Source organism: Peromyscus californicus, unplaced genomic scaffold (genome assembly GCF_007827085.1).
Source record: "Peromyscus californicus insignis strain IS unplaced genomic scaffold, ASM782708v3 Scaffold_8__1_contigs__length_139910024, whole genome shotgun sequence".
In the NCBI taxonomy this organism is placed as follows: Eukaryota; Metazoa; Chordata; class Mammalia; order Rodentia; family Cricetidae; genus Peromyscus; species Peromyscus californicus.
This window is the reverse complement of record NW_026294606.1, coordinates 12,243,743-12,271,710: the sequence shown is the minus strand read 5'-3', so window position 1 is coordinate 12,271,710 and position 27,968 is coordinate 12,243,743. Positions and strand designations below refer to the sequence as shown.

The 27,968-nt window shown below is 46.4% G+C and overlaps 1 long non-coding RNA gene across 2 annotated transcripts; it reads left to right on the top strand.

Annotated features, from left to right (window-relative positions):
* Positions 1 to 1,818: 1,818 nt before the first annotated feature.
* LOC128104118 (uncharacterized) lies at positions 1,819 to 26,136 on the top strand. Of its 2 annotated transcripts, XR_008215887.1 has the most exons (6): positions 1,819 to 2,457; positions 10,123 to 10,194; positions 10,372 to 10,612; positions 13,831 to 14,188; positions 15,753 to 18,662; positions 23,875 to 26,136. It is a non-coding gene; the product is annotated as an uncharacterized LOC128104118 (long non-coding RNA). The 2 variants fall into 2 exon arrangements; XR_008215888.1 differs by lacking the exon at positions 10,372 to 10,612.
* Positions 26,137 to 27,968: the final 1,832 nt, after the last annotated feature.

Genomic DNA, 27,968 nt, shown 5'->3' with positions numbered 1-27,968 from the left:
GATACTGAGGAGAGGTGAGGAAGCCTAGTGCATACCCAGGCAGCAGAGAACAGATGCACCACATGAAGCAGAGCAAGGCGGTGATCCAAGGTGAGCTTGGAATCAGGCAGAGAGGAGGAGGCATCTGTCAGGGTACCCACCTTGTGGGACAGAGATTCCAGCCTCCAGTCTGGGACTCACTTGTGGGTGAGCTCAGGGAGCCTGGCAGAAAAGAGGAAACCCAGAAGGTAGGCTCAAAGGAACTCTGGAGTGTGCTGAGGCATCAGAGCAATGGTTCTTTCTCTTTGCCAGGACTCACATCTCCCTGAAGAGCCTCCTGCCCACAGTTCTGTCTTAGACTTCTCCTGGCAGGCTCCACAGTTATCTGTCAGTCAGAAAGGTATTCGGGGAAAAAACACTGATTCCACACCTCTGAGTCTGCCCCAGCCTGGGCATGCAGAGACCCACTGCACCCCAGTGCTCCAGGTTCACTCCCTAAACAGCATCAGAGGCATGGAGGCTGTCCACATAAGCCAAGCCACCAGGCCAGCTTTGGCCATTTGAAGAGCTGATGGCTTGTACAGCTTTGTATGAGAATTAACTGCAAGATATCTCAAGGCCGAAGAAAGAAGCAGGTCCCTTGTGGTGGTATACGATGGTAGGTGAAGGCTGAGGGAGAGGAGGCAGGAGGATAATGGATTTACAGCTGCCAGCAGCTACAGCTTTACCAGGGTGTGGTGGTGCACGCTTGAAATCCCAGCAGTCAGGAGGTGGAGGCAGGAGGATCAGGAGTTCAAGGGCATCCTTGACGGTCTAGTGCATTCAGGCCAGCCTGGTTGTATTAAACCCTGGCTCCAACAAACAAACAAAAACAGAGCCAAGAAAATCTTTTGAGGACTTCCAAGATGAGCTGTGGTCCTGAGTGACAGGAAGACCCGGGAGGAGGACAGGGCAGCGAGTCTCCATGCTATCCAGACCACCCTGCACGCCAGCTTCTAACAGTCCCTGCAGTAACAGTTCACTAAGGCAGCACTCAGCAGAAAGGCTGATGCCCAGAAATACCTGTGGCTTTTCCAACGGAGCAGAACCTGGACACAGAGGAGGCCTGAAAGACAGCTACCTCTCCGTCATCCACACTGGCCTCGGGCACCCTCAGCTCAGTGGTGAGACCTTGGTTATGAGATAATATACTGAACATTCTGTGTGGGGTGGATGTTTGGCAAAAACTAGGTATGATCAGTCCTTTAGGACAGCAGGCTAGTCACAATCTATAACCCACCTGCATTAGGCAGGACCCCACACTGGACAATATTCGGGGCTCTGAGAACCAAGTAATCCAGCTCATCCCTGCTTACTGAAGACCACAGAAGAGAAACTTTTTTCCCAAGGCTACTGACTCACCGCAGGAGAGGCAGGTGTGCAAGGACCTAGTGGCAGAAACTATGTGTATAGAAACACAATTACGGGAGAACATATATGCATACAACATACACATATGCACATCTGTCCATATCGAGAGACACAAATGCACATACATATGCAGGCACACACATGCACACATACAGGCACATACACATCTTCATAGACACACATATAGACACACATACACAGATGCACATACACAGAAACATATATACATACACATACACACCCAGACACAAATATACACAGGTACAGACACACACACACACATACAGGTATATACACATAACACACACACACATATATATATATATATATATATATATATATATATATATATATACACACACACACACACATGCACACACAAACACCTATACATATACATGTACATATACACAGACACAGACACATACATACACACTCATATATGCATATATCCAAACATATACATGCACATACAAACACCTACATGTACACATGTCCATACACACAGAGACACATGCATACACATCCATACATTACACACACATGCACAAAAACATACACACTCAAGGCTGCAAGGCCATAGAATTGCAGCTGTGCCATAGCCACACTGGATTGCTTCTGTCTTGTGCATTATTATTGGCCCATGAAACACCACTTCCTTCATGATCTCTGGACAGGAAATGCACCCAGCAATCTCTAGGATCCAGCAATGCTGCTGTGGCTCTCCCCACAGAAGAGCTCAGACAAATGCAAGTAACAACTCCTGAGTCTTCGCAAAGGCATCTGGGTGGGAGGCAGCCGTGATAGCAACCCATGTCACTGCTCTAAGATCAGATCTGAGCCAGGGAATGCCAGCTGCTGGGTGGGGAGCCTAGCACACTGCACTGGCCATGGGCTGTGGTGGCACCAACATCTCAGGTGCCAGCGGCTGGCTCCCTTCGGCTAGCTTGCGCTGCCCCTAGCCACAGTGTGCCCGGCGTGTCCCCTTCCAGCCACTCACTCGTCCTCTGATTTCCTTTTCCAGTCCTGACAGTGGCTTTGTGCACGGTGTGCTCCTTCACCAACTTGGTAAGATCCCACATTGAATCTTTTTTTTAACTCTGCTTTGAGTAACAGGGGGAACATTAAAAGCTGATTAGCATTCAAAATCTGCATTAGTGGAAATAACTAGACTCACAGAACGAGACAGCCATCTGCATGGCTTCAGTGACAGAGGCCTACAGCTGAGCTGACTGGGTGTTTCAGTGACTGCAGAAGCTGAGGAGCTGGCCTGGGCTGCATTTCTTCCCTATTTGTGTTTTTTCCCAGTGCATTTACAGTCAGGAATGAGTGATGGCTATTTCCTTGCGGTTGATTTTACATGTTGAAGCTTGTTCTATGCAAGGGCATCTCTGTTTGGTAGGAGGCTTTGGGTGGCTTAGCCAGCCTAAGCTGTGTGCAAAAAGTCTATCTTGTAATGATACCTCTGGCCGGAATTCAGATAAGAGAGGCAGGGGAGTCTGGCCTCCTCCCAGGCACCCTGATGACATAGGGGTGCCTGGAATCTGCCTCCTCCCAGGCACCCCGATGGCATAGGGGTGCCTGGAATCTGCCATCTCCTTCCCCAGCACACAGCTGGCACAGGGGTGCCTGGAATCTGCCATCTCCTTCCCCAGCACACTGCTGGCACAGGGGTGCCTGGAATCTTCCATTTCCTTCCCAGCACCCTGCTGGTACAGGGGTGCCTGGAATCTGCCTCCTCCCAGGCACCCTGATGGCATAGGGGTGCCTGGAATCTGCCATCTCCTTCCCCAGCACACTTCTGGTACAGGGGTGCCTGGAATCTGCCATCTCCTTCCCCAGCACACTGCTGGCACAGGGGTGCCTGGAATCTTCCATTTCCTTCCCAGCACCCTGCTGGTACAGGGGTGCCTGGAATCTGCCATCTCCTTCCCAAGCACACTGCTGGCACAGGGGTGCTTGCCTCTTACTTCCTATACTAGTTTGGAGCATCCATACAGCTAATGAGAACCTCATGGAGAGAGTGCCTGGTAATTGCGGCTGCTTCAGACAGCCTTTCTTGGCAGTAACAGAGAGGAATGAAGAGGAATGCTGAGACTTGTTTGGTCTACTTTGTTTGGTCATTGTTCTGGCGTGTTTAGTATCTTGGAGGAATTTCATGACACCTCTGCATGGAAGAGGCTACTAATGGTGTCTCCTTTTACTAATTTGAGCACCAGGAACAGAAAGGTGAAGCAACTCACCCCAAAACCATGCAGCTTGTAAATGTAGAGCTTAACCACTGCATGAAAACAGCCTTCAGGGTGCATTTGATCTTACTTGGCACAATTGGCATTCAAAAGCGATTTCCCTAGTCTCCTTTGCCACACTTGAGGATGTTTGTAGCTGCAAGAGTTAGAGGCAGAGTTGTGGACATTATAGGAGTTTCATGAGATTGGCAGTAAGCTCTAGAAGTATCTTGAAGAGTCTAGAGAAATGTTGAGCCGACCTCTCCCCAAAGTGTGGGCTTTAAAAGATGCCAGAAAGGATACAGAGCATTTGCCTGAGTGAAGCCACACCTATTTCTGTCTATTTATTGATCCCATTCTTCACTGTTTAAAATGACACATCTTCTAGACCAATCACAAACTAGATTACCATGCTGTCCACGCTGAAAATGCTTGGCCACAGCTTCCTGTCTCTGCAGCCTGAACTGCACAGTAAACTGAGCAGTGAGGAAATAGAAATATTCTCGCTTCAGAAAATGGACGTGTCACTGGGTGTGAAAAGGCCCATGATAGCAGATCAAGCGCGGACAGAGATGGAGATAGATGGCAAATCCTCTTCCCCTTCAGCATCAGCACCACTGTGTACCCAGCTGCATGCCAGGACCAGGCAGAAGTTATCACCTAAAGAGGGGTGAAGAACACCGCCCTCCCATGGGCTTCTTGTTCTCACTTTATTTATGGTGACCTGGGGTGAAGCACAGTTGGTAGAATGCTTGCCTGCCACGCTCAGGGCCTGGGTTTGATGCCAACACAACAACAACAGCAAGCGTGGTGGTACATGTTTGCCATCCCAGCACTGAAGAGAGTCAGGAGGATGAGAAATTCAAGGGCATCCTCTGTTACCTGTTGAGTTCAATACCAGCCTAGGAGCTATGAGAACTTGCTGTCATTAGAAAAGAAGGGAGGAAGGAAGGAAGGAAGGAAGGAAAAAAGAAAGAAAGAAAGAGAGGGAGAGGAGGAAGGGAAGAAGGAAGAGAGAGAAGACAAAAGTAGAAAAATGAAAAAAAAGATAGTGTACATGATGAATCTTTTGACTAAGAATTAAAGGATGGGAGTGTCAGGTGTGGAGCCATTGGAATGGTGTATGGTAACGGATGGGTGTATATGGACAGTTTCTGCTCAACTATGTACCACACTATGGTGATATTTTATTTGTACTGAAATGTGATTTTATTTGTTTATTAATAAATAAAGTTGCCTGGGGGTCAGAGCTAATAGCAAGCCATAGCAGAAGCCGGGCGGTGGTGGCACACACTTTAATCCTGATCACATGACAGGGAGATTTCTGTGTGTTCAAGGATATAGCCAGCATGAAGACACACACCTTTAATCTCAATACCAACCATAGAGACCTAGAGGTCTGTATAGACAGGCAGTGATGAGGAGGTCATGTGGTTGGGTTTACAACCAATAAGAAGGCAGAACAGAAAGTCAATAAAAAGACAGACACACAGGAAGTAGGTCTCTCTCTGAGGAGAAGGACAGCAGCGGCAGGAAGAGTAAGAAAGTGGTTTTAAGTCTCAGCTCTCAGCTACTGCTCTGACCTCTTGGGCTTTTAACTCTGCATTTGGCTCTGTGTTTCTTTTTTAACAAGACAGTTACATCTACACCACACTTCAGAGCAGAAAGTATTGGTTTCACTCAGAGTTGAAAACAGGTGAAACTGGCATCTGAAAAACCAGGATTTTCTGTCACAAACCACACCTGCTGTTATTTTGACCAACTTTGAAGCTATTGATACATTTCAGTATTTTCACATTAAAACTGAGCTCTCATAGGCAAATGGAGATGCTAAAAATAAAAGTAAGGAGTCACAGTATGCTACCATTTTCTCATCTTTTTAGAGGAGTAATTGACAAACTAAAATCGTATGTATTTGGAGGTTTACATTGTGATATCTCGGCATATATGTGTTTTAGAGATGATTAACATAATTTTATCATTAATATGTCACTTCACATGTAAATCGTGTGTGTGTGTATGTGTATGTGTGTACTTAATATCCGCAGTCCATCTGTGTACATCATTATTAATTGTCATCATCCTAATGTTCCACAGATTGGAATTGCTCTGGAGTCTGACTGTTACTTGGTTAAAGAAATTTACAAACACATGAATGTTCCATTCTACCAGATCTGTATATATGCACATATATATGGACACACAAATATACACATGCACATACAAATGTGTACACATACATTCACACACATGCACATATACATATGCACGCACATATATGCATACACACATGCACAAATACATACATGCCCCACATGGTCTTTCATTAAAAATAATGATAGAAAAAAACATTTCTCTGTCTCCTTTTGACAGCATTAAGCATTATCACTAGGCAACATGGCCTGTGTAATGTAAGGTGGCTTTCTAAGTAGTAATTTATTTCCTCCAGTTACATAACTACATTGAGACACTGACAATCCATCTCCATGTAACTGTTTTATTAAGTGGACCAACTTCTTTTCTTGGCTACAGTTCACTAAACAAAATTCTGCCCTCTTTTCAGGGACTAGGCAATGGACTTGTAAAGCGTCAGTCATATGGACAGAACAGCATGTTTTGAGAATTGTGGCTCAATGATTGCTCTAGAATAAGTCAGTACAGCCACCCATTTTTTGTGAAGGAAACAAAATTGTCCCATTTATTCAGAATATGTTGTTTCTTAAACTGTTTTTGGTTTATGTTATGTCCATATCTTTCTCTACCCACCCCCACCCCGTGTGTGTGTGTGTGTGTGTGTGTGTGTGTGTGTGTGTGTGTGTGTGTGTGTTCACATGGGCACATGAGCACACATGCATGTACTTGCCATAAGAGGCCAGAAGAGGCATAAGATCTCCTGTAGCTAAGGTTACAGGATGCTACGAGTCACCATGTGGGTGCTAGGAAATGAACTCAGGTCCTCTGGAAGAGCAGCAAATGCTCTTAACTGCTGAGCTGTCTCTCTGACCCCAGAATGTATTCTTGAGTGAGAACTTCAGTGAATAAAGTCGATGTTATAGATTCCCTTAACCCTCCATTTCTCCATAATGTAGCCCGCTCAGGGTGAGCAGAGCAGGAAAGATGGGGAGTTCCTAAAAGCTGACCACAGATACTACTTATATAAAGTGTGTGTTAACTATGTGTGCAAAATATGTGCGTTGCTTGCTTTGTATGTTATATGGTGTGTGGTACATAATATGTGGACATTGAATATATGTGTGGTGATGGTATATAGCTTGTATGTTCTGTGTGAGTAAGGTATGCAGTGGATACAATATGTGGTGTGTTGCATGTGATTTGCATGTGCAGCATGTGTTAGGTATTGTATGGTACAATATGCATCCTGTGTTATGCATATGTATAGTGTGTAGTGGGTAGCTGCCATGTGACTTTTCCTGAGGATCATGAACGAACCTCTATTCTAAGAACCAATGACAGACTCAAAAGTTCATCTTGACAGACCAATGAGTTTATTGCAGTTACTTACAGAGTATGGAGGAGGTTAATTATAGAAACATGGATAATTCAAAAGTAGCTGTACCCTAGCCTGGACAATGACCCACAAAACCTGTACCCTAGAGCTCCTGCATGACATCGAGGGTAAGAGAGTCTTGTCTCTTGGTCTCTTTAGCAGTTATTATTGATTACACAACATTAATGGGCCTTATGAATCTTGTTAGTTTCAGGAATTTCCTGGGATTTGTGAATTGTTTTACTTCCTGAGTCTCATAAGTCTCTTCCCTCCATCCCTCCAGAATGGAAAGTTTCCATATGAAGGACATTGCTACACAACAGTGGTGTATGCAATATTCATCATGTATGTGTGGTGTGTGTGTTTAAGACAGCATGCATAGGGTAGGGGGTGTGAGTGAATGTCCCATATCTCTTCCATTTCTGCCCCTCAGAAAAATACCACTTTGGCCCATTAAATCTGGATATATACATGTACATATCAGATTGAATTTTTAAAGAAGGGCAGACACATGTGGTTCCCAGCCCATCTACAAATCCACTTTGAAGAGCTGAACCCATGAGGGACTCTTGGTAAGTGCTGACATGGACTAAAGCTCATTAGACAAGAAGTGGGTTAGTTGGTCCCTTCTCTTCTGACTCCTTTCCTTGAAGTCTGAAGAGTGCTGTGGAAACTGTCCGCATTTACCAGAAAGCTCCACACTGGCAGGTTTGGAGTATCCTAAAGTACGCTAAACACACACACACACACACACACACACACACACACACACACACATACACACACACACACACACACACACACACACACACACACACACACACACATACACACACAAAACCCTCCTGGGCAGTAATAATTTTCTTCCAAAATATCAAGTGACATCCAATCCTTTTACTGCAGACACTTGGATAGTTGACATTTCACTGTGCTTAATCATTTGAAAATGACTCAACATTTCTTCCCAAAATTAATATGCTGTCTTGACATATTTGGAGATAAGAAATGAAGCTTGAGGCATTTCAAGAAAGAAGATGCAGTGGTTATTGAAAAAGTCACTGCACTGGGGAAGGAGGGCTGGGTAGTTGCTCATTTTCTAGCACAGTGGATTATCTAGAGTGCAGCGTTTCTGCTTAGCAGGCATCAGTCAGGCTTTTCAGCTCAACATGTCAACACCTACCTGTCTGAAGTCATGTGCATGCCCACTGCTCACCATGCTCTTCACGCTCTCTGATGTGGAGGTGCATTGTCAGATAATGGGCCAGATAAGACACTGAGTCTCCTCCAAACGAGAGCTAAGAGACTGATAAGACAAGCCATAAGTTGGGGGAAAATATCTGTGAACCACCTCATTAATAAACAAGTTGCCTACAATGTACAGGCGACCTTCTGCATCCATGCATTCCACAGCACAGACAATGAGGAAGAAATAGCAGGAGAGAATAGTTCCTGTGTAGAACATCCACAGACTTTTCCCTAACCCTTTTTCCCAGAATAACAACTGTTACATAGTGCTTCGATTGCATTTGGTATCACAAGCAATCCAGAAAAGATTTAAACTCTTCCGATGTGAATATTCCATTATTTTGTGTAAGAGGCTTGAACATCCCAGCATGTGAACATTGACAGAGGATCCTGGGGTTAATTATGGATCCTGAGACAACTCTTCATGCCAAACTCTCAAAAGCCAATATTAAGGAATCAGAAACGACAAGGAGAAAAATCTGAACAGACATTTCATCTCAGAAAATGTAAAGATTCTCTCCAGTCATTAGGAAATTCAAAAGGAAAGCCTGTAAGAAACACAGGGCACCCCATTAAAATGGGGAGCTAAAATGTAAACAAATGGCCGACCAAGGGTGAGTAGCGGGGTAGACCACCTGAAGGGCTCCTGCACTGCTCCTGAGGTGTTCTAGTTGCATCTTTGACTAAAAGCAGCTTAGGGGAGAAGAGGTTTACTTCACTTTGCAAGTCAATGTCCATCGCTGAAGGGTCTAGGTAGAAACTCAAGCAGTGACCTGAAGCAGAAACAAGGGAGGAACCTGCTTGCTGGCTCCCTCACAGGCTAGTGTAAGGCCAGTTTTTTATATAGCCCAGGGGATGGTGCCACCCATGGTAGACTGCCCTCCCCCTGCATCAGTTAATAATCAGGACATATCCACAAGACAATCTGATCCAGGCTATCCCGCAATTGAGACTCCCTTCTCAGATGACTCCAGACTATGTCAAGTTGACAGTTCATGCTCACTAGAATAGACAGATTATTAAAATAATTAAGAATAGCAAATATCCAGCTGCTCCACTCCTCTTTATCTGTCCACAAGAAATGAATGTGGAAGCCACCACAAAGGTTGGACGTGAACACGCAAAGGAACTCTGCTTATAACAGTTACAACCTGGGAACAGCCCAAATGTCCACCAACTAAGCGGACAGTTAATTTCTGCTGCAGCTACAGGATGGAGTAGTACAACAAAAAAGAAGTAGACTTTTGCTTCACACTCCAGTGCTGGATGTGCCTAGAAGCAAGTGCCATGAAAGAAACCCTCCAAAAACAGGGCACACTGTGCAGTTACATTTTAATATAATTCTGAATAATGTGAATTATTGTGAGTGGTTGTGGGGAGGGATACGGGAGGAGAAAAGGGAGGGCTTACATGAAGATGGAGCAAGCTCCAGAGAGTGAAGGGTCTGTTCACTGCCTTGACTGTTGTGCTGACCATGTCCCATGAACCTACATACGCCAACGCTTACTAAATTCCGCACTTCAATTATGCCTACCTCAGTGCGTGTTAATTAGGCATTGTTGTGGTGTGGATGGTCAATGTTCACCATAGGCTCATATGTTTGAACACTCAATCTCCAGCTTGTGACGCCATGTTGAAAGGTTGTAAAGCTTTTAGTGGATAAGAAATGCAGCCTCAGTGGAGGACGGGGGTCACTGAGGGCAGCCCCTTGCGCACTCTGCTTCCTGTCTGCTCTCTACTTCCTGACTACAGATGCAGTGTGACCAGCACTCACACTCCTGTGACCATACCTTTTCTGCTGAGGTGGACCAGAGCCTTCATACTGTGAGTCAAAATAAGTCTTTCCCTCTTTAAGTTGCTCCTTGTTGGGTGTTTGGTGACAGCATTGAGAAAAGTGATTAATACACACAACAAAAATACAAAAAATCTTGAAAAATGCAACTGAAATGAAAAAAACTAACCCCCGAGAAGAACTTGCTTTTTCACTGTCTTGGACTCCAGGTCCCCTCTGCAGTGTCAGCAACTGGAGCCAGGCGAGGCGCTGCCACTGCCCTTCCCAGTCTGAGCAGGTTGTCAAAGCTGAGAGATCACCGCAGCTTCTCTCCACTGTGGACGAAGCTGGGTCAGGCTCAGGAAACCCTGCTCGTTAAACCGCAGGAGCCACCTGCTCCTCCCAAAGGCCAGGCTGAGCCAGGGAACCAGGGTTTGGAAGAAAGAGGTGGCTGAGTCCCAGCCACACAAGGTGAGTATTTTCTAGACAGCTTGGTACAGCATTGTGCCTACATGCAATAACGGTGCAGAACTCTCAGACTCCGCAAAGAGGGTGTCTCATGTCAAGTGTTCTTAGGCAAAAAAAAAAAAAAAAGTACTAAAGACTTCTTTCTTTTTTATTATGTATACAGTGTTCTGCCTGCATGTATACCTGCAGGCCAGAAGAGGGCACCAGATCTCATTATGGATGGTTGTGAGCTGAATGTGGGTGCTGGGAATTGAACTCAGGACCTCTGGAAGAGCAACCAGTACTCTTAACCGCTGAGCCATCTCTCCAGCCCTTGAAGACTTTTCTAGACCCTCAAAACTCTCCCCATGCGAGAGATTAGCTGGACCTGGGCCCTTTTCTCCTCAGTCAGCCAGGACTCTCCAGTCAAATGAAAAATGAAAGGCAGGCAGAGAAGAAACACCAGTGAACAGGTCCTATATAAGGGCAGGTTCTCCAGAAACAGCCAACGCAAAGGAGGAGGAAAATGTGAACAGTCTGTGAGGTGGCTACCTTGTGACTGTTTGCCTGTTGGTAAGGTGGGGCCCCCAGATCTGGAGACCCAGGCAGGGGAGGAGACTGGCGGGGAATAACTGGGGAAGGAGAAACCAGTCTCTTCTTCTCTAGAGGAGTGAGGAATAAAACCCTCAACTGGAAGCCGTGAAGCCGCAAACACAGGCACATCCTTCAGTATCCAGTACAGGGTGTCCAGGTCAGCCACTCCACATTATGAAAATGCCATTTTATGAATGGAAGGCTCAGCTGATCAATACGTGTGCTTCCTCTGCCCTCCTCTGCTCTCTCTGGGGACAGAGGCGCTGACCACAGCTCTGTGGAGATGAGGCTGGCAGAGGGAGTACACTGCCGGGGTGAGGACCCCAGAGGCAGGCCCAGACCTCCAGACAGGCTGAAGCCAGAGGAGGCAGCGCCAGAGCACAGAGACCCCTCCAGCTCCAGCAGGCTCCCAGGAGGCCACTTCTAGTGTCTGCCTGGGATTGGCTCACTCTTCCATCTCACTGCAGGGAACTGACCCTTTCCTCTCTTTTAAGGTTATTCTTGTTTTGATTTCTCCCCTGAACCTGTTGCCACTGAGGGTCGCCCTGTCACCCAGAAACTTCTATCAATTGCTGCCTCTTCCTAGGAGAGCAGATCCATGGTTACTACCACCAGCACAATTCCCCTGCCTCAGGTCCTCCAGAAATGCATGGTGTCTTCCCAGGCTGTCCCCCTAGCCCACACTCAACACAAATGTAAATCTTACGTCTCCCCCATTCTCTGTTCTTTTTTAGTCAGTGTGATGGTTAATTTTGTGCCTCAACTTGACCAGGCCACAGGATGCCCTGACCTTTGACCAAGCACTATTCTGAGAGCATCTGTGACACAACATTGGGGTAGATTGAGAGAACAGATGGCCCTTCCTAGTAGGTGGGCCTCATGCGTTCAGTGGAAGGTCTGAAAAGCACAGAAATTGGCCCTCCCTGGTGGCAGAGAACTTCTCCTGCCTGGCGGCCTCTGAACTAGGGCACTGCTGTTCCCCCTTCATTAGACTTGAACAGGAGTGCATTTCCTCTGAGCATGGAACCTGCTAACCTGGGGCGGATGCTACACCATCCTGAGATGCTCCAGCCTGGGGAGCATTTGTCAGTCCATCCTACAGGCTAATATGCTAGTGCTAATGAAGAAGCTAACGAATGAATGAGTGAGTGAATGAATGCATTGGTTCTGCTTCTCTAGAGAATGCTGGAGGCTAAAGTAGGGTTTGGAAGAAGGATGTACGGGTGAGTACAGCCTGGTCTCCTGCTTCATCCTGGGGAATACAGCCTGGTCTCCCGCTTCATCCCCATGGGTACAACCTGGTCCCCCCTTCATCCCCATGATTACAACCTGGTCTCCCACTTCATGCCCATGGGTACAGCCTGGTCTACCCTGCTTCATCCCGGGGAGTACAGCCTGGTCTCCCCCTTCATCCCCATGGGTACAGCCTGGTCCCCCCTTCATCCCCATGGGTACAGCCTGGTCCCCCCTTCATCCCCATGGGTACAGCCTGGTTCCCCCTTCATCCCCGTGGGTACAGCCTGGTGTCCCCCTTCATCCCCGTGGGTACAGCCTGGTCCCCCCTTCATCCCCGTGGGTACAGCCTGGTCCCCCCTTCATCCCCGTGGGTACAGCCTGGTCCCCCCTTCATCCCCGTGGGTACAGCCTGGTGCCCCCTGCTTCACTAACACAGAGGTCTGTGTTTTACAATCAGTGTAGATCCTGCATTTGGGACTAAAAGAAAGTGAAAGGATTGTGTAACCAAATGAGACTGGGAAGGTAGCTCAGTTGACAAAGAGCTTGAAGACCTGAATCTGATCTCTAGAACCCCTGTTAAGAAACAAAACAAGAGCAACAACATCCAGGAATTGTGTCAAGTGCTTCCATTCCCGGCACTAGGGAGGCAGAGACAGGTGATGCACTCAACTTGCTGGCTAGTCAGTCAAGCTTGTTTGTTGAGCTTCAGGCCAGTGAGAGATACTGCCTCAAAAAAAATGGTGGATGGTACCTGAGAAGTGACACCTGAGGTTGTCCCCTGACCTCCACATACAGGTGCATGTGTGCACAACACTGGCATGTGCACACACACACACACTTATCTAGCATAATTCTGTGAGAACACAAGGCCTTACCGAGTGAATGAAAGGCACCATGCCTTCCCAGAGTTCAGTGGTGTCTATGCAGCATCAAAGGGCTTCTCTGGACCCTCAGATCCCGGCAAACCCACTCAGACACTGCATCAGTGAACAGGAAGTATGCCCCAGCTCAAATAAGTCCTGGCAGTGGCTGTGGACACAGCTCAGTGACAAAGCAATTGCCTACAACATGAGATGTCGGCTTCGGTGTCCAGAACAGCAAGAAGAACCCCGCCCTCAGGCAGGGTACCCAGGACCTCAGACCCCAAGTGGTTCACAGAAAAATGGGGAGATGGCATCCCTTTGCTGGGACTCTGAGGGATGAAGTCACTATTTGTCCCCAAACCTTGCAGGGCTGTAGTGGGCCCCACCACGGGCATCAGAAAGCAGGCACGCAGGTGTCTCCCTGGCCTAGGACAGTCCTTTTAGACCCAGGGACACTTGAATTGAGAAATCTGGAATGGAATGGCAGTTGGCGTCTTACAGAAGCAAGTGCGAGCAGCTAAGTGTGCTGTCTATTTCTTATTTAAACAGCCAAGGGAAATGCGGTCTGTGGAGATGAAGGAAGAAGTCGCTGCCCTTGAATAATTAATTGCTTCATCTCTTGAAAAACTGGTTTATTATCTCCAACGGAAGTGCTCCTGCTCTCCTCTGCCTGTGCCTGCGTGACAATCAAACAGATCTGCTCCGGCACCACATCGCCTCTCCCTTCTTTAGACTTCTCTCCTGCACCTGAGACCGGGAGACATTTTTCATCACAGCTGGTTTAAAGGAACCACCCCAGCACACGTCCAGTCCCGAGCCCTGTCCCTCTCAGTGAACATCCACACAGTCAAAATGGCCATTTGGAAGCTGTGGAGCTTTGCTTAGGATTTTACACCTTTACCATCAAGTACGTTTTTGTTCACTTGTTCACCACATGCAAAGGGGTGGGGGAGCCATGACAGAGCTGAAACTAGACGGGGAAAAAACATATCTCTTGTCACGACTCCTGTCCCTTTGCCTGCATTCCATCCTCCTTCATCCCTGACATTACCCTCTCTTGGCCTCCTTTCTGAATGTGACTCTACACCCACACTAACATTTTTATGTATACGCATTAGAAGCCAGAATCTGCATCTGAGACTGGGTCACCTTGCCTAGTAATACACTTTCCATGTCCCTCCTCTTTCTGTAAATTTTGTGATTTCAATTTTATAGCTTAATAGTATATACACCACATTTTCACTATCTGGTCATTCGCTGATGGACTTCTAAGTCGGTTCAGTTTCCTTGGTATTATAAATAGAGCAGCAATGAACATGGATGTGCAAGTACCAAGACTGAGAGACATCTTGGGAAGATCCTTTTGGATGAGCACAACCCACAGAAAACAGGCATCCCCATTCCTTTGTTCTGTAATGGCGACTGAGCCTAGTTACTGCAGTAACAGTGATTTCTCACTGAGATGAGAAAATTAACCCAGAGCCAATGAAGACAAAGCTGGGGGTCTCCCTCCTGACGAGCTTCGATGCTCAGCATTTCAATGCATCGATTTTTAACAGTCACGGATTGTGTGGTGTGAGACCTCGTATGACACCCATGAATGTCTGTGTTTTCAAGTGACACAGACTGTTAGAACTGAAAGTCCACCGTCTTAAAATGGAGACATTGAGGTTAGGATAAACTTCTGACTGTTGACTCTGTAGTGCCGCTTGCAGGCAGGCAATCTCTGATTCCTGGGCTGAAGTGGAAGAAGAGGGAATCTGGGGGGAGGCACATCTAGTTATGGGGTACCCATTGTAACACCACCCTCCTGATTCCCCAGAGTCTGGTGACCTGAGCTCCCATGACATAGAGTGGAAGCAACACAACATAATCATCAAAGTGATTGGGAGATATTTGTAACTATACCTCAGAAGTCCCGGGCATACTAAATGGGAAACACAACCCTCTCCTGCTGCATCAGCACACCTTGGTGGTGTCTGCCAAACCAAGCAGGCCATCTTGGCTTCCCACAGTATCATTTTTTACATGTATCCTTTCTTCCTTGATCTACTGTATGGACCCACAGGGGAAAAGGAGAGGCCCAACTCCTGCATGTTCTGCTCTGACTTCCATATGCATACTGTGGCACACATGTGCCCCCCTACACACTCACACATACAAATAAATAAATGTTCAGATGTGGGGTTCCTGAGTGACGCTGAAATGGATTGTTGGGGACTAAGGAGTTAATTTAACGCCACAGACAGACAAACTGACAAATAGCATGGTGGTGGCTTTAAGGAGGGCTCAGGTCCTAGCTCCAGAGGCAGCATGGCAGAGCCTCTGAAGCAGAATCCATCCCTCCTGGCAGAGTCAGGGTCCTACAGCTTTCTGGGGATGGGTAGTCAAGGTTTCTATTGCTATGTTAAAACACCATAACCAAAAGCAACTTGGGGGAGAAAGGGTTAATTTTATTTTGTCCCTTTCAGGTCACTTTACTGAGGGAAGGGATGGCAGGAACCTGGAGGCAAGAGCTGAAACAGAGGCCCGGGAGGAAAACCGTTCACCAGCTACTCCCTCGGCTCGCTCAGCTTGCTTTCTTATACATGACCCACAATGGACGGAGCCTTCCACATCAATCATCAATCAGTTAAATGCCCCTCACTAATTAAGAAAATGCCCAACAGGATTATCTCCAGGCCAAGATTATGGAGGCATTTTTCTCAACTGAGGTTCTCTCCTCTCAGATGATTTTAGCTTGTGTCAAGTTGACAAAAGATTAGCCAGCACAGAGGTGGTTTCATGGTGTGAGCCTTCAGCCAGGCTCTCTGATCGCCAAGCAGGAGACATGGAAGGGAGTGGGAAGCAGGCTGTGTGACCACTGATATTCTTTGGTGCAAACTCCCTTCCCCAGGTAAGAAATCTAGGCACTTACAAGTCTGTTAGCTTGAGATTTCCCAGAGACTCGATGGGGGCCTGTCCACATCTGTGAGTGGGGAGGGGCTGCTGCCCCTGAGATGGCCTGAGAAGCAGCTGAATTATAACACCACATTCTTCTAGGGATGTAAATGCCATCAGAACACACCACCTTCCCTGCAGTGGGATCAGATGAACTCACTCAGGACTGTGACAATGGTAGCCTTGCTGGCAGCCGGAGATAAGAAACTGACCTATGAGGCAGAAGAAAAGCCAGCCACATCAAAGATGCTCAGAAAAGGAATCTGCAGAGGGAGGAAATGGGGAAGTCATCAGCCTGTGACAGATACTGAGAAGTCTCCTGCAGTGCTGTGGAGTTTGCTGTTGGCCTTGAAAATGGCCTGCTTGTCTGTGGGAGGCACAGCAGGGCAGAGGTGCCTAGAGGACCAGAACCCATGGCGGGCTCTGGAGGAGGACCAGAACCATAGGCAGGCTCTGGAGGAGGATCGGAACCATAGGCAGGCTCTGGAGGAGGACCAGAGCCATAGGCAGGCTCTGGAGGAAAACCTCAGCAGAAGAATCAGCTGACTGTGAGCTAGTATCCAGAGAGGCTACTGCAGATGCCCTCCTAAGACCCTCCCAGGTGAACCACGGAAGGGTTAGTGTGTGGGACATGAATGGGGAGACCAGGGAACAATCTCAGCTGTTGTTCCTCAGGCACAATCCACTTTGTTTCATTTCTTATATTAATTTATTCGTGTGTGAGAGTAGGGGGAGGGGCTCATGCATGCCACATTTGCATATGGAGGTCAGAGGAGGTCAGGCTTGCAGGAGTTGGTTCTCTCCTTCTACCATAAGGGGCCAGTAGATCAAACTCAGCTCACCAGGCTTGGTGGTCCAACACAATGGTTTCTAGACACGTTCTCCTAGGCTCGACTTTTCCAGGCAGACAAGGTTACTCTTGAAGTTACCCACCAGGGGTGGGAGGATGGTGAAATTCAAGTTTAGGGTATTAAAATGTGACAGAGGACTGTCACTATGGGTTAGCAGAAATGTGTTCTTTTACAAATAATTATGGTTTATATGTATGTGTGTGTGTGTGTGCACAGTGCACTGCACTCCAAGTGAATATGGGTGCTCAAGAGGCCAGCAGAGGGCGTCAGATCCCTTAGAACTGGATTCACAGGTGGTTGCAAATGAAAGAGCCACCTGATGTGGGTGCTGGGAACTAGGCTTGGGTCCTCTACAAGAGCAACAACTCTTGACTGCCAAGCCATCTCTCCAGCCCCAGGCATAAGTGTTCTTGTCTTGGGACTCTTGACCTGAGTCAGATGAGCCCACATGTGAGTTTCATGGCTCACTTACTCCCCTAACACTGCACCATCCCTCTCACCTGGGCATCAGCGACAGATACACTGGAGCAGACGAACATTCACTCTCTGCTGTGACACCCCAGACCCTGGAGGGTTGGGGGAGAAGAAATTGGAAAGAGTGACCCATAGTAACCTCTTGGGCTGTCTGGGAAGCTGCCCCAGCATGAACCACCTGTGCTCAGCTGCCAGCCTCTTGGGGTTACCCACCAGGGACCACAGGCCCAGACAGCCACATCCTCATAAACACCTATTTTTGTCCACATGAATACACTCAACACTCAGAGCTGGAACTTTCTTGAGGCCTCATCTAAACCTGACTTCTTAGAATGTCATTAGTTTGAAACACTACATAAAATGTTAGCTAGGGTAGAGATGGGTCCCAAAAAAAGTGAAATGAATTAAATTTAAAACTGTAGTTCACGTGACTGGGGAGTGACTGAGGTGAATAAGAGCACTTGCTGTGAAAATCCAAATCCCCAACACTCTTGTAAAAGCCAAGCAAAGGGCTGGGCTCAGAGACAGGCAGACCCGGGGAGCTTGCTGGCCAGCCTAGCCAAAGGGAAGCTTCATTTAGTGAGAGACCCTGTGTCAAGACAGTAGACAATGACACTTTCGTTCTTCTCTAGCCTTCACATGCACTTTGCCCAGGTGTGCATACTCTTGCATACATATGCATACACCACACACACGAGCACACATACACGTGCACACATGCACATGTGTGTGCCACATACATAAAATATAATTTGTATTTTAAGTTTATAATGAAGCTAAGGCCTGTGTTTCATGTTCTCTTATCTACAGTCTCGTGCCTTATGCCTGTTTTCTACTGAGCACTTCCCCTTTCTTACTGCTTTAATAGAATTTCTAATGTATTTGGTATCAATGCTTCTCTGGGTTACAACTGTAATGTGTCTTTTGAGGATCTAGAATTTTCAAACTTATTCTTTAAGATTGGCATGTTAGCATCTTAAGTATGGCATTCTTCGATCTTTTGAAATTACTAAAATATGACATTTTCCATATTTAATTGACTCTGACCATTGCTCTTCCCTTGGTAAACCACCGCACCAACTTTTGCACCTGAGATCAAAAACCGTCTCCTCACAGGTGGGTTTCCATGTGCCCGGTAAGTTTCTGGGCTTCTGTTCTGAATTTCCTGGTGTGTTTCTGTGTTAACAGCACCGCTCCATCCTACTGTGCTGCCTTAGCCAGCCTCAAGGAACAGCAGGTTGAGGGTCCCCTTCCCACTCCCAAGAGCTTTCTGTTCTGGACATTTGCACCTACATAGAAGACTAAAATTTATTCAAAGAAACCAGTCAATATGTTAATGGGATCTCCAAAAATAAGCTGCAGCTCCATTCAGGGGAGAAACAATATTTCTACTATCCCAAGTGTTTCTCACAACAAAAAAAAAGTATATATGTAATTTTTCTTCAAATCTTTCAGTAAAGCTTCAGAATTTCCAAGTATAGAGAATTATCAAATGTACTCCATTATAACTTACATAATTTTAAGAAAGCGATACATTACTATATATGAATCATAATTTAGTGTTGTAAGTATCAACTTACTAGCATGTCGATATGCTGAGTCTATGTATTTGGCATGTTTGATAATCATTGCACTTGGAAACATGATGTCTTTTCAAAAGCCTTCCCTGTAAATTCCCCTCTCAGATTCTGTTTAATTAGTCCTTATCTTTAGTTGTTTCATTATTCAATTTGTATTGTTAATTGTCTTTTGTAAAGATTGCATTTTTTTTTTTTTTTTTTTTTGGTTTTTCGAGACAGGGTTTCTCTGTGTAGCTTTGCGCCTCTCCTGGAACTCACTTGGTAGCCCAGACTGGCCTCGAACTCACAGAGATCCACCTGGCTCTGCCTCCCGAGTGCTGGGATTAAAGGCGTGCACCACCACCGCCCGGCAAGATTGCATTTTTAAATGTATGGGTTACTATTAATCCCACTGCTCAAAAATAAGACCACTACCACAATTCAAAGCCAAATTTGAAGCAAACTTTAATTAAATACTGGCCAGGTGAGTGGACTCTGGCCAGGTACATCTCTAGGTTTCCAGAAGACGGCCCCCAGTCACAGTTTGCAGTGGCTTAAGTATTTCCCATAAGGTACAACTGGGGGCAAGAATACATCCTGACGTATTTCCTGCCTACACTGAATCAGGAACAAGTATACATCCTGACGTATTTCCTGCCTACATACCTCCCACCTACATGTGATTAAGCACATCCAGTACACATGGGTCAAACAAACTTGTTTAGGGGAGTGAGAACATGTGTCCTGTTATCTCCCATAAACAATAGCCTCTTGTTTTTCAGAAACTATCTGTCCTTGGGCAAGGGGCTTGCAGATCAGAGACATTTTTGTTTCATGGATCTCTAAGGCATAGTAATTAAAACTTAAAATGTAACTTTGGCTCTCACATGACAATATAGAAAGTCAATTTACTCAGCAAATTCTTTTTCTTTTCCATGTTCAGTAACTTGTTCACTGGATTTTAAATGTTAGAATTACATTAAGCAGGCATGATGAGACTCCGTTCTCCTGATCTGACTCTCACTCATTTAATTTGCATCTCTTAAGACAAATTTTTAGACAGGGCTTCATGTAGCCCAGGGAAGCCCCTACCTTAATATACAGCTGAACATGACCTTGAATTTCTGGCCACCCCACTTCTCTCCCCAAGTTCTGGGGTGTGGGTGTGCGTCCCTATGCTGGTGTCCATGTCCCTATGCTGGTGTCCATGTCCCTGTGCTGGTGTCCACGTCCCTACGCTGGTATCCACGTCCCTGTGCTGGTGTCCACGTCCCTACGCTGGTGTCCATGTCCCTGTGCTGGTGTCCACGTCCCTACGCTGGTGTCCACGTCCCTGTGCTGGTGTCCACGTCCCTGTGCTGGTGTCCACGTCCCTGTGCTGGTGTCCACGTCCCTGTGCTGGTGTCCACGTCCCTGTGCTGGTGTCCACGTCCCTGTGCTGGTGTCCACGTCCCTGTGCTGGTGTCCACGTCCCTGTGCTGGTGTCCATGTCCCTGTGCTGGTGTCCATGTCCCTGTGCTGGTGCTGCAGGTGAAGGCCAGCGGTTTGTGCAGCAGCCGAGGCACGTAAACCCTCAGTTTCCTTCTTGAATCTTCTGTTGCTGTGACAGAAACACCACGACCCACAGCAATTTACGAAAGAGTTCATTTTGACCAATAGTTCCAGAAGGAGAATCCCTAACAACCTGGGAGGCATAGTAGTGAAATGCCGGGGCTGAGAGATCACATCTCCATCCACACACAGAAAGCAGACAGAACACACTGGAAGTGAGGTGAGGTGAGGCCCTGCACGCTCAAATCCTGCCCCCAGTGTATGTCCTCCCTCAAGACTGCACCTCCTCGAGGTTCCACAACCTCCTCACACAGTGTCACCACCTGGACACCAGGCGTCCAAACACACGAGCCTCTGGGGGACAGTTCCCCTCCAAACCACACACCCAAACAGTGCGTCCCTCTTGTTTCCAACAGTTGATGATCTTTCCACACTCGGTTGCGTTCTTTCCTTTGGCCATCTTATGTCACACTTTCTGCCTGTTGCTTTTTCTCCTCACCTCTTCCTTCTTCTCTCTCTTTGGGTAGATGGTGCTTCACCCACCCAGTCCACCTTTATCCTCCCTTGGCTGGTTTGGAGTTCGTAAGTGACGCGTCTCCTTTTCCATGAGTTTGGCTGGCATTCCACAGCCCATCAGCATCAACCCCACCCTCCCAAATGGCACAAGGATCTTAGCGACTTGGAGATGCAATATCTGCCTTCCACATCCTTAGCTCGTATTGTTGTTCACCATCTGTGTCAGTTTCCTTATCCTCTTTTGTTGGCATGTATTAAACAGAATTTATGTTCATTTACATGTGCTGCGTGTTTATTATTCCCTTTGGTCCTCATTCCTCTTCACCTTTTAAATCTTCATCAGAGCCATTGGTGTGTTGGACTGCAGCTAATTGGTTCTTCCTTCCCTGGCTGGTTTTTATGGTCTCTTGTGATTTTGTGTGTTTGGTGTACATGTTTGTGTGTGTGCAGGTCCATGCATATGTACAGGCACATGAGTATGGAGGTCAGATGACTCTCAGGTGTCATTTTTGTTCACATTGGTTTTTTGAGACACTGTCTCTGACTGGCCTGGGCCTCACCCATCAGGCTAGGCCAGCTGAACTTCCCCACATAGAAATTACACATGCTTGCCACCACACCCTCCTCTTTGTGATGTTTCTGGGAACAGACATTTACAACCTCACAAATGTATGGCGAACACTTCACTCACCATACAATATCCCTAGCCCTCCATTTGGTAATTTTCCATGTGCTCTTTCAATAATTTTAAACCCATGCCATTATATTTCACACATAGTCGTTCCATCATCTGCCCTCATGGCTGAGTGTGTCTGCGTGACTAAGGCTGATCCGCCTCTGTGGGCCTCCCTTCCCCAGCTCTTTTCCACTCCCTAATCTATGTGTCTTTGCTGTGGGAAGCTCTGGGGGCTAGAATTCTTCAAGGCTTGAGTTGAAATCCATTCTTCTGAAGAGAGTTTAGTTTGTTGCTAGGCACCTGGAATACCAGAAACTTTACTATAATCTTTTTGTTTCCCTTGAGATTTTTCAGGCAGATCTGTAAAGACAAGCCCCAAACTCACATAGAGATTTGTATCAGGAACCCTCAAACACATCTCTCATTCCCATCCTCCTCCTGTGCAGGGTCAAGGCTGGCATGATGCACCCACATCTAGTGCCCAAGAAAGGCAGTGCATCTTGTATTCACCTGGGAAAGGTATTACCACAGGAGCTTTTGATTTGTGGGTGAATTGTTCCTCCTGAGGCAGGTAAACACGGCAGACAGTTTAGTTAGCTGGGATCCCATTTGGGTTTTGTTATATATACCCTTGCTCATAATAATGCACTTGACAGCTTAGTTTCATCACCCAAAGGGACTACAAACACACATATCTCTACAAACAATACCCCTAGCAACTTCAGAACCCCCATCCACATTGGACAAGACACCTCTCTCTCTCTCTCTCTCTCTCTCTCTCTCTCTCTCTTTCTCTCTCTCTCTCTCTCTCTCTCTCTCTCTCTCTCTCTCTCTCTCTCTCAACACCAGATTTCCCTGCCCCTAGCAACAACCAAATTTAGACAATTTGTATTCAAGTGTATTCTTAATATATCTGGGAATAAAAGTGATGATCCAATTTGAACTAGTTGGGGGTGGACATGCAGTAAGACAAAATGGTTCTTTAAGAGAACTTTAAGGAAGACCCCCGTGCTTACACATAATTGGTCATGCATATGATCAAAATCAGATGCATTATGGAAAAGGGCATCACAATAGGAAAAGTGAATATGCAATGTGGTGGGTTTGAATAAAAATAGCCCCCATAGGCCCATAGGGAGTGGTACCATTAAGAGGTGTGGCCTTGTTGGATTAGGTGTGGCCTTGTTGGAGGAAGTATGTTACTGGGGTGGGCCTTGAGATCTCAGATGTTCAAGCCAGGCCTAGTGCGGCATTCTCTTCCTGCTGTCCACCAATCCAGATGTAGGACTCTCAACTACCTCTCCAGAACCATGTCTGCCTGCATGCCGCCATGTCCTGCCATGATGATAATAGACTGAACCTCTGAACAGTAAGTCAGCCCCAACTCAATGTTTTCCTTTATAAGAATTGCCATGGTCATGGTGTCTCTTCACCGTAATAAAACCCTAAGTCATACAGCTTAACTTGTCAATCAAGCTATAGCCCAAACTCCCCCTTAATACTCAACTCCTCCTCTCTTGAGCCCATAGAAGAAAACCCCAGATAACACCAGGGGCTGTGAGTTACTCACTCATGCGGCCACTGCTACCTGAGTGCGTGTTCTTCTGCTTCATTTGCTTTACTTCTGAATAATGTTTCCTTGCTGCATTGCACATATTGAGAACCCTAGCTCGATGCTCTTAGTAAGAGGCCAGGTGTGGTAGTTTAGACCAGAGTGGCCTTCAAAAGCTCATGTTTGAATACTTTGTCTACAATTAGTGAAGCAGTTTGAGAAGGATTAGGAGGTGTGGTCTTGTTGGAATAGGTGATTCACAGAGTGGGCTCTGAGATTTCAAAAGACATGGCCCATTCCCAGTGTGCACTCTGCCTCTGTTTATAGTTTGAGGTGTGAGCTCCAGCTATTTGTGCTGCCATTCCTTTGCTCCGCCATCATGGACTCTAACTCTCTGGAATGGTAAGGCCGATGAAATGCTTTCTTTTATAATGCTTCTTTTCTTGGTCTTGCTTTTTTTTTTTTTAATCACAGTCATACAAAGCAACTAATACAGCCAAGACCCTGGGAATACCAAGCTCAGACCCCATGCTCTGCAAATACTTCCAGCCTGTGAGAACCCAAGATTACAACCTGGTCCTAAGTATGGCCCTAAAACTCCATTCCAGCCAACTCCCTGTACAAAGAACATGTGTGAATGTAAAATTTTGGAAAATGAGAGAGAGAATAAAGAGTGATCTGTGTCCTCAAGGAAGGTTCTGGCACCATGGAGGTCTGTCTGGAGGGTTTTCACTTTCTTCTCTCTTCTTACACGGTTCTCTCATTCTGCTAGATAATCTGTGTGCTTCTTTAGACCATGTTTTTAAAAGACTTGTGGAGACATTACCAAGCATTTGCTAAACGAGGGAAGAGAAGCTCTGTGACTCTACGTTACCAGGAATGGAGGTGTGTTCCTTCTAAACTAAGGACAATCAAAATAACTGAGTAAATGAAAAGAAAGAAGAGAAATCAGTGCACTGAGGGGTTGGCACACAGAGTACATGAAAGACATCAATGAAGGCTCTTGACAGATGAGTAAATACCACTCAAAGGTCAAGGTGTTCAGAGCTTTCACTGTCCAGAGCACACGGAGAAACTGTTAGGAAACAATGACGCTCTTTGAGTCATTATGAAAATTAACATCATGGAAAGAGAAGACAAGAGGAAGGAGAGAGAATGGCATGGAGTCTGAACAGATGAGGAAGACAAGCCTACAAGGTCAGGCTCGTCTAAGCTGCCACATGCATACAGAAGCCTGCACAGGTGTGCCCACACATAACAGGATGTATGTGCACACACGGGATACCTAAAGAACAAGAAAGCAGAGCTGCTTGCTATAGGAACACACATAGGCCAACTGCAAAGCAATTTTCTAATGAGCCAAACTTTCTGACCCATGCTGATATGAGAGGAAGATGAGCATAACTGAGAGCATGTTCCAGTGTTCACAGTGGCTTCTGAGTTCCATCACACCTGTCCTGAGTGCACAGTCCACAGAGACATTCCCAAGCCCCATGTGAGTGGAGGATGAGCATAACTGAGAACATGTTCCAGTGTTCACAGTGGCTTCTGAGTTCCATCACACCTGTCCTGAGTGCACAGTCCACAGAGACATTCCCAAGCCCCATGTGAGTGGAGGATGAGCATAACTGAGAACATGTCCCAGCATTCACAGTGGCTTCTGAGTTCCATCACATCTGTCCTGAGTGCACAGTGCACAGACAGAGACATTCCCAAGCCCCATCCTAGCAAGAGAAGCCACTGTGTGAGACAGTGGTCAGGTTATGGGCATGTGAAGAAAAACTCATTATCCCCCGAGGGATTGAGCCTGGAGAACAGGTACTCTTGCTCCATCAGATGCAGAGAACCTGGAGCTCTAACTTACTTTTTCAAAGGAAAGAGGAAAAGGATGGGGTGAAGATGACAAGGAGCTGGAGGATGGTGGGGAGGAGAGGAGAGGGGAGCTCGGACAATGCTTCAGGGTCTGCTCAGTTCTAGAAGCATAGCAGGCTCTCTTCACCTCGCACTTGATTTGTCTCAAGCCCCAAGCCCCAAATTCATGCCACCCACCACACACATGCATCTGTATATGTACTGTGTGGGCCATATGTGTGCTCTGGGCATTTGTGTGTACAATGTATGTGTACATGTGAATACCATGTGTGCCACTTCAATAACATTGTGCACCAAGCATGCACCATGTGTGTGTGTTGTGTGTATACCATGTACATGCCACAAGTGCCATCTATGTACATGTGTAGAATAGGTTGTACCATGTGTGTGTATTATGCATGTCTAACACGTATGGTGTATATAGCACATGTATACTGTGTATGTGCCATGTGTATGCCATAGCATGTGTACAACAGATACGAGCCAAATATACACCATATATATTCTATATGAGCCATTAATGTGCCATGTGTGCCCCATGTGCATAGTGCTACGTGTACGGTATCCCAAGCAGCTGTGTCCCCCAAGTAGCTGCACCCTCAGTCCTGCTGTGCCTCAGCTTCTGATGCCACAGGTGGCCCTCGTGACACAGGAGAGCCCTAGAGAGAAGGAGCTCTTCACAAACTTGAATTACACTCACTCACTTTGCAAATGAAGAAATAACAGACAGGTGGTGGTAGAGTACAATCAGGACAGCTGCTCCTCATGCTGTAACTGTCTTTTACAATAATAACGATGCTCCTCTTGGTTGAGATTCATGTAAAAGTCCATATTGTCACTTAACAGTAAACAATAACCTGAAAATTTGTTCAACCAGTTTGCTTGCATGTGTAATTCCTCTGCCTGTCTTTGTAGAAAAGAATGTTTTCTTACTTCTATACTATAACAAAATGCACATAGAACACACATCTTAAAAGATTTTATTTTACTCTTAAGTGTGTGTGTGTGTGTGTGTGTGTGTGTGTGTGTGTGTGTACAAGGGTGCAGGTGCCTGTGGAGGCCAGAAGAAGACGTCAGCTACCCCTGGAGATGGAGTTTATAGGCAGTTGTAGTTGTAAGCCACCCAACAGGGGTGCTGGGACCTGAATTCAGGTCCTCTGTGAGAACAACAAATGCCTTAACCACTGAGCATCTCTCCAGCTCCACAGAGCACACTTTTAAACGTGTGTTAGTGAATATACCTTCAAAGGTCATGCCAATTACACCAACTCCTAAGCACTGTTTTCCTGGTGGGCTGTTCCTACCAGATACACATGTGTGGTCTTTCCTTCAACACCTGCATAGCAGTTTGTCATTTCAAAGGGTGCTGCTTTTGGGGGGCTTAGATCAAGTTTGGCAGATTCTGACAGAAATATCAAATTATCATAAGTGAAAGGGATAGTGATTTTTCTTTACTCATAGTCATACATAGCCCTGTAAGACAGTTGTTCACAAACAAGTCACACAAAACAACCAGGAAGTATCCAGGGAGTGTCTTGCCTCTCTCTGCTGCAAGGGAGGATGATAAAACAGAAGGAAGGCTGTGTTGCTAATGGAAGGATGACTGCTGCCATCAGCATCAACAAATTATCAAATGTCGTAATGAAATGTTATCCCAAGTACTTGCTTTTACTCAGAGAAGATCTCAGGAGAAAGGTACAAGCATGAATGGGTATAGCAGCCTCAGGACCTTGTCCCTCCGGAGCCACCATCTCTCCTGGAACAGCCCTACATGGTCTCGGAGACTGTCACGGCACAAGGCCAAGGCCTCTAGCTAAACACCAGTTGTGAAGGCAATACAGACTCCATCTTAGGGGAGCACTACCCTCTTAGACCACTTGCTGTACTCAGCTCCAGGAAGGACCTCAGGAATGTGCCATGACAACTCAAACAGATACAGGGCAATATGCTCCTATAGACATTCTGTCTATGATTTATGGCCCTTGAAGATATCTGGATAATCCTGTTGAACAGCCCAGATAATCTTGTTCAGCAAGTTGTGATTCTCTGCCAAAAAGTCCAACCCAATAGTTTCAAATGTGGTTTCATGCTGAAAGTCTAGACCAATAGTTTCAAAAATTCACCTTGTCCCATATCCCTTCTACCCAATCCCAAGTTGTCAAAGCATGTAATTCCTGACTTGTAGTTTTTCCCTATTAAAAACTCTCTACCCCTGGGCCTACCACCACTGCCACATTTCCCTCCATCAGCCATGCGGTGGCCCAGGTTTGAACCTGACAATAAAAGGACCCTTATGTGCTTGCATTGGAAACCTGCTCCTTGGTGGTCTCTGGGTGTTCTGTAAAATAGGTACAACACAGTCTCTGCATTTTCTACTGATGGATCCTTTTCCTAAGGACTCCAAATGTCCTTTGGAGCTTACCACTGGGCACTGAGATCTTAGATTACAGCTTTTGTTTCTTCCTGCAGACTGGGCTCTCAGACATTTAAAAACACACAGGATATCTAGGTGGAAACGTGCAGCAAAGGGAGATGGATAAGTGCCGCATGCCTGTAGCCTTAGGGCTAAGGAGATGGAAGCAGAAACATCAGGGATACAAGGCTAGCCCGGGACACACAGTGAGTTTAGATCAGCCCAAGATGCATAGAACGAAACCCTGTCTCAGAAAACAAAAACCAAAGAAGAAGGAAGAGCA